The 7,774-nt window shown below is 38.4% G+C and overlaps 1 protein-coding gene across 3 annotated transcripts in view; it reads left to right on the top strand.

Annotated features, from left to right (window-relative positions):
• TESK2 (testis associated actin remodelling kinase 2) overlaps positions 1-7,774 on the top strand; it is a 133,285-nt gene that overhangs the window by 45,050 nt on the left and 80,461 nt on the right. The gene's annotated exons all lie outside the window — the stretch shown is intronic.

Genomic DNA, 7,774 nt, shown 5'->3' with positions numbered 1-7,774 from the left:
CCCTTTTTTTTTTTTTTTTTTTAATATTTATTTATTTGGCTGCATCGGGTCTTGGTTGTGGCATGTGGGATCTTTGTTGCAGCATGCTGCCCCTTTCGTTGCACCATGCAGGCTTTTCTCTAGTTGTGGCGTATGGTCTCCAGAGCGTGCGGGCTCAGTTGCCCCATGGCACGTGAGATTTTAGTTCCCCGACCAGGGATCGAACCTGCATCCCCTGCATTGGAAGGCGGATTCTTAACCCATTGACCACCAGGAAGTCCCAATAAGCAGTTTCTTATAAAGATCTAGGGCTCAGAGAATAGATCTTGTTTGGAAATGTAAATTTAAGAGCGATTTACATAGAGTAGCTGAAGCCAAGGATATGAATGAGATTGTAAAGAGGGCTTGGGACCAAGCATTGAGGAACTCCAACATTTAAGGGTTGTGTAGAGGAAGGAAGAGCTGGCAAAGGAGTCTAAATAGGACTTGCAACAGAGGTAAGAGAAGCAGTGTGTGTATGTGTGTATCTGTGTGTTAGAATGAGTGGAAGTGTGAGACTTGATGAAGAAATTCACACCTAAGATGAACACAAAGTTTTTGTTCATTTCACTGTACCCTGTATAACAATGCCCAACTTGTAGTGTTGGAAGGATCAAATGAAATATGTAGATCACCTTGAACAATGCCTAGTCCATCAAGAAAATAGAAGCTCTTAAAATTTTTGATATTGTTATTTTCTCTATTTCAGTTTTATACAACAGTTCAAATTTGATCTTAGGTCAGCCCAGTATTTTTTATTGTATTTTATTAAAAATTTTTTATTGAAGTATAGTTGATTTACAATGTTGTGTTAGTTTCAGGTATACAGCAAAGTGATTCAGGTATACATACATACATTTTTTTCAGATTCTTTACCATTATAGGTTATTATAAGATATTGAATATAGCTCCCTGTGCTATATAGTAGGTCCTTGTTGTTTATCTACTTTATATATAGCAATGTACATCTGTAGGTTTTTAATCCAAAACTCCTAATTTATCCCTCCCCCAGCCCCCCTTTCCCTTTGGTAACCATATGATTGTTTTCTGTGTCTGTGAGTCTGTTACTGTTTTGTAAAATAAGTTGATTTGTATCATTTTTTTAAAGATTCCACAAATAAGTGTTATAGTATGATACTTGTTTTTCTCTGACTTGCTTCACTTAGTATGATAATCTCCAGGTCCATCCATGTGGCTGCAAATGGCATTATTTCATTCTTTTTTATCAGCCTATTACTTTTTAGATGTGATTTCAGTTTTGAAGGTTATATGAAATCAGATGCCTTCTTTTCTTACCATTAGTATCATATTTTTCATAGCATGAATGAGTGTTCTCTTCTTTATGCCTCCTGTATACCATGTACAGACTTTATCAGAGCAATGATACATTTTTGTTTACATGTTTGCCTTTCTCTGTTAGATCAAAACTCCCTGTGTTTTTCATGTCTGTATGTTTAGCGCAGACTGCCACATAGAGGGCACTCACTAAATATTCGTTACATAAGAAAAAATGTATATATATACATTATAAGAATACATTAAGAGGCAAAGTAGCTGAGAGACTGGAGCTAGATTGCCTTGGTTTGAATCTTGACTCTACCACTTATAAACTTTCTGATCTTGGGCAAGTTACTTGACTTTTGTGCCTTGGTTTCCTCATTTGCAAAATGGAGATAATAATAGTGGTGTTGTTGAGAAGATATAATGAACTAGTATATATGAAGTACTTAGAATAATGTCTAGCACATAATACACCCTATATAAGGGCTAGTTACTATTTCTATTTTATATAGTTAAGATCTGTTGAGTTCTTTGTGATAAGTACTGTGTTAAGAACTCATACACGTTATCTTTTAAAATGACAACAATCCTATAAGTAGTTAGACTTCCATTATATAAATGAGGAAACTGAGTTTAAAAATATTTAGCATCTTGGGCTTCCCTGGTGGCGCAGTGGTTGAGAGTCCGCCTGCCGATGCAGGGGACACGGGTTCGTGCCCTGGTCCAGGAGGATCCCACATGCCGCGGAGCGGCTGGGCCCGTGAGCCATGGCTGCTGAGCTTGCGCGTCCAGAGCCTGTGCTCCGCAACGGGAGAGGCCACAACAGTGAGAGGCCCGCGTACCGCAAAAAAAAAATATTTAGCATCTTGCCAAATATATTACAACAAGTAAATGGAGCAACTAGGATTTGAATTCCTGTCTATCTAATTGATAAATGGACTATTGCATCTAATTTTGATTTGGTATACAAGAAATAGATTATTTATTAATTTTTATGTATTTATGATATATTTCTGGACTATGATAACATATATAATAAGAGTTTCTTATAGAGTTCAACCTGATTAAATTCATGTGGCAAGTACAATATATAACGAGGTATAAAAGATAAGACAGGGCTTCCCTGGTGGTGCAGTGGTTAAGAATCTGTCTACCAATGCAGGAGACACGGGTTCGAGCCCTGGTCTGGGAAGATCCCACATGCTGCAGAGCAGCTAAGCCTGTGAGACAACTACTGAGCCTGAGTGCCACAACTACTGAAGCCCATGCACCTAGAGCCCGTGCTCTGCAACAAGAGAAGCCACCCACTGAGAAGCCCACACACCGCAACAAAGAGTAGCACCTGCTTGCGGCAACTAGAGAAAAGCCCGCGGGCAGCAACAAAGACCCAACTCAGGCAAAAATTAAAAAAAAAAAAAAGATAAGACAAAGGCTTAGGTTCCCACTTTCTCTCCTTGGTATATTTTCTGAAATTGACAGCACTGTGTCTAGAAATGCTAAGCCATAAGATTAGTAAACTTATAAACAAGAAGAGCCAGATATCTGCTGTCTGCTTGGTACTGAAAAACGGATTTTTTCGCATTCATCGTTGTACATTTATTATTTAGTGCACATGGAGTTTGTCATGCAAACTTTAAATCTGTAGGGTGAACAGTTGTATATGGAAAATAAAGAAAACATTTTAGTGTGTGAATGTTATTTTGTTCTGGGATGTTTTATTTTTGTGCTTGGGAATGTAAAGTTTCTGTGTTCTCTGGTAGCCTTGTCTGCTTTGTCTGAAAAGTAAGATACTGGATCTCATTATTGCTAGTGTTGCTGCTGTGGTCTCAGTGCCCCAAGTGACTATAATTTTTTATCCTCTCAAACTATAACCTGTGAAATTTGTATGAGAGTGAATCTTCTCTTTTAAATGTTGCAATCTGAATCTACAAGTACTTAAGTATTTTTCTCAGATTGTCTATATTTTATCCTTTTTTTTGGCCATGCCACGTGGCTGTGGGATCTCAGTTCCCTGACCAGGAATTGAACCCATGCCACAGCAGAGAAAGTCTGGAATCCTATCCACTAGGCTACCAGGGAACTCCCAGATTGTTTATATTTTATTTCACGGTTGTGTTTGTGCTTCTCTATACGCCTTTCTGAGACCTCGCTGTAAACATGTTTTCATCAGTACTGCGTGTGACTCTTCTAATAAGATGCAGTGCCTGTATGTTTTAATAATTACTGTATCAGAAAAGAGTTAAGCTCTTAGAGGTGTATAAGGCAGCTTTTGTAAGATGACTAAGAATTGAACAGTGAGGATGATGTGAGGCAGTACATGTTCTACCTGAAGATGAAGGTTAGGAGAAAGCCTATTAGGTATTTCTGATGTTACCAGTTTTCAGAGTTTTTTCTCTGACTGAGATGTCAGTTTATACCAAGGCCATTTGGGGAACAAAGTAGTGAGTTCTGGGAGTGATGTGAATCACCCTCAACTCCAAAACTTCCATGAGCAAGATGTGTGTGTGTGTGTGTGTGTGTGTGTGTGTGTGTGTGTGTGTGTGTGTGTTTATTCATATCAACCCAGCCGTTTCAGAATTAAACTACCCCATGTAGTTAGAGAATTAATGTAACCTTCAATATGAAGAATGGAATTAAAGGGTAATGAATGTAGAGAAAACCCTTAATTGTACAATATTTCTCTGGCATGAATGCAGTGTTTTATAGGAATTGAGCACATTTTTGTTTTTGTTTTTGTTTTGTTTTTTTTTTGCGGTACGCGGGCCTCTCACTGTTGTGGCCTCTCCCGTTGCGGAGCACAGGCTCCGGACGCGCAGGCTCAGCGGCCATGGCTCGCGGGCCCAGCCGCTCCGCGGCATGTGGGATCTTCTCGGACCGGGGCACGAACCCGAGTCCCCTGAATCGGCAGGCGGACTCTCAACCACTGCACCACCAGGGAAGCCCGAGCACATTTTTAATCATCAGAGAATGTTTACAATGTCAGAAACAGTTAAGGAAAAGAGTATGGACAGAGAAGACTAGAGCAGCAAGGACTGAAACAGGTCCCTTTACTTGGGGAGGATGTGGAGGAAAAAGAGACAAGCAACAGTTAGAGACAGGTTCCTAAAGATCAGGGAAGCTACCAAATCTACCAAACATAAATTCCAAGGAGCTGACACCATATTACGGAGATTTACAAAAGAGAGAATAGAGAGGAAAGAACTTCCTTCCCATCTCCCACCACCTTTTAAAAAGTTTAGCATTGAAAAGCCTGGGAGAAATAGGATGATAACAGTCCAAGGCTTCTTAGGGCTCTGCACCTTGGAAATGGTCTTTATTGCATATCCTTATTGTCTGTCAAAACTGCTTCTTGCTAAATTTCCTGTTGTTTTCCATGTTGCATTTATCTGGTTTTGCAACCTCTTTGAGGTACAGGGGGCTTCAGAGATGGAGCTGTCATGGGGAGGTTCAGTTTTTTGGGGTGAAGTGATGTGTTTTAAAGGAGATTATTTGTATCACATGTGTTCTTAAGGTTTACACACAGTAGTGTATGATTGTAGCTTTTGGGCATATTCAGTACATTTACTATTTCCTCCAGAGCTGATGTGGAAAGTTGGGCTGCTAATTAGTAAAGAATTTTGCAGATGTGTCTGTGGGGTGAGCTCAGCACTAGGTGACATCAAGGGATAATTTATCAGGTAGAAAATTTTACTTTGTGCATATTGCTATACAAAAGTATCTCCCAAGATCCTTTACCTTAATTGAAAATCCAGCTGGAAAAACAAAAACTGGAAGCACACAAGTTGTATGTACAGCTTGGATTCACTCAGTGCATAGGTGTATTTCTGTAGATGATATGATATATGTGAAGGCATGTGAGAGATATTATAAAAAGCTGATGTTAGAGTATATTATTTTTGCAGTGAGGCAAGTGAGAGGGTTGGTTGCTTCCCCTTTGAGACCTCATAGCACTCTGCTGATACTTCTGTTCTAGCATGTAATAAACATTGCAGTTATTTGCTATCTTAATCATTCATTCATTTACTCAGCAAGTATTTAGTTAATGCTCATTAGGTGTAGGACATTGAGCTAGTGCTAGGGATAGAGAAATAAATAAAATCCCGCCCTAAAAGAGCTCTTCGCTTAGGGTGGAAGACAGGAAATGTATTTAAAATACAGTATTTTCTGGGCTTCCCTGGTGGCGCAGTGGTTGAGAGTCCGCCTGCTGATGCAGGAGACACGGGTTCGTGTCCCGGTCTGGGAAGATCCCACATGCCGCGCAGCGGCTGGGCCCGTGAGCCATGGCCACTGAGCCTGCGCGTCCGGAGCCTGTGCTCTGCAATGGGAGAGGCCACAACAGTGAGAGGCCCGTGTACTGCCAAAAAAAAAAAATTAAAAAATTTTAAAAAAATAATAAAATAATAAAATAAAATAAAAGACAGTATTTTCTGAAACAGCCTTTAGCAAGAGCCTCAAATTGCTTAATAGATAGTTGCTGAGTGTGTGAAAGTATGCATAGGGTTCTAAGGGACTTAATAAGGGGCACCAGTACAAACCTTGTTTGAAGGGGTCAGAGAATGTTTCCCAGAGTTCACCCTTGAGTTTTCTTGAAGGAGAAGAAAGAGCTTTTCAGATAGACAAGCTGGGAAAGGGCATTTCAAACATGAAGAAAAGCATTCGCAGAGGCACAGAGGAATAAGAGCATGGAATATTTTCGGAATGGTGAGTGAAAAATTAGGTTTGGTTCAAGTCTGGTGGGTGCATGGAAAGAAATGGCAAGCCTGTGATGAGTCTAGAGACGTAGGCAGAGACCCGAAAATGAGAAATTTCTGTAGATATGTTTATTTTATTAGTTTTTTTCTCCCCCAAATCAACTTTTGTTTTGTTGAACCTCTTTATTGTTTCTTCATTTTCTATTTCATTAACTTTTTGTTTTTATCTTTATTATACTTTTTTTCCCTAGAATCTTTAGTTGAACTCTAAATTATTTATTTTTAACCTTTTACAGATCAGTTAGGATTGTCTTAGTCAGTATGCTACAGAAACCTGAACACAGTGGCTTTTTCAAATAATATATTAATTTTTTTCAGGAAATCTTGAGAAATTCCTGTGCTTTACAACTGCTTGAGGAAGTCATCAACAATCCAGGCTTCCTCTAGCTCTCTCTTTAGTGTGCGGCTTTTGTCCTTTTGGTTACAAGTTAGCTGCTCTTGATGCAAGCACCACATCTTTGCTTCACGCTATAAAAAGGACAATTTCATCAGCAAAACATTAGCATTCCCAGAATCCCCCACCAAGCAATTCCCACTTATATCTCCTTACTAGGACTATGTCATCTGGCCACCCTAGCTGCAAGGAAGATAACCAGATTGAATGTTTTAATTAAGTACAATGCCACCTAATTGGAGTTATGTCAGTCAAGAAAAGGGCAAAATAGATGTTGGGTAAACAATTAGTATTGCCCACTATGCTTATTTTTAATTATCTCTTTATTTTTGACTTTTAATTTTATTTCATAGTGGTCTGAGAATGTGATTCAACCATCATGATGTAGTATCCATGCATTTTGGTAAATTGTTTCACATACACTTGAAAAAATCAACAAAACTTACCTTTGTGGGACAAGATTAGATCAAGCATGTCAGTTTTGTTATTAAAAAAACCATATCCATACTCATTTCTTATCTGCTTAAGCTTTCAGTTTCTGAGAGGTATTTTAAAATATCCTATGAAGATTCTGGATTTGTCAAATTTGCCTCTTATTTTGTCAGTTTTTGTTTGGTATATTATAAGGGTATGTTGTTAGATACATACAAGATCATGATTATTATTTCTTGACAAAACAATTATTATGTAGTGTGCACGCAGTGCTTTTTTCCTTAGCCCACTTGTTTTCAACCCTGTCAGGCTGAATGTTCTTTGCATTATCTGGGTTCAAATTCTGTCTCTGCCATTTACTAGGTCTCTCATCTTGAAAAAGTCATTTAATCTCCCCTTGCCTCCATTTCCATAGCTGTAAAATGGGAAATATTAATACTACATATCTCACAGAATTATTTTGAGAATTAACTGAGTTAATACATCTAAAGCAGTTACACAGCGGAACCTAGTATGTAGCAAGTGCTATAAATTTAGCTATTATAGCAATTTTTAAAAACATAACTACGCTGAAATGAAATCGATAGGTAACTTTGGTAGTATTGCTTTATAATTATATAACATCGACATGATACCCTAACTGTATGATAAACGAAAAGTAAAAGAAAATTAAATTAGTAAAAATGATTTCAATATACACATTTTGGGGCCTAACTATGCTAGAAGACATAGTAAAGTGGTTAGATGCTTTTACCTTCCTAAACATGACAGGTTTAGTTTTAAGAGAGGACAGAAGCCACTCCATGAAAGGGGAAAAATGAAAGAGCAGAGATGCCAGTGAATATTAGAATAAAAGTGTAATAACAGGCCAGACTTATCTGTATGGGATAAGGGAAAG

This window comes from Lipotes vexillifer, unplaced genomic scaffold (genome assembly GCF_000442215.2).
Source record: "Lipotes vexillifer unplaced genomic scaffold, Lipotes_vexillifer_v1.1 scaffold961, whole genome shotgun sequence".
NCBI classification, from domain to species: Eukaryota; Metazoa; Chordata; class Mammalia; order Artiodactyla; family Lipotidae; genus Lipotes; species Lipotes vexillifer.
The sequence above is the reverse complement of the archived record's forward strand: the minus strand, read 5'-3'. Positions and strand labels throughout refer to the sequence as shown.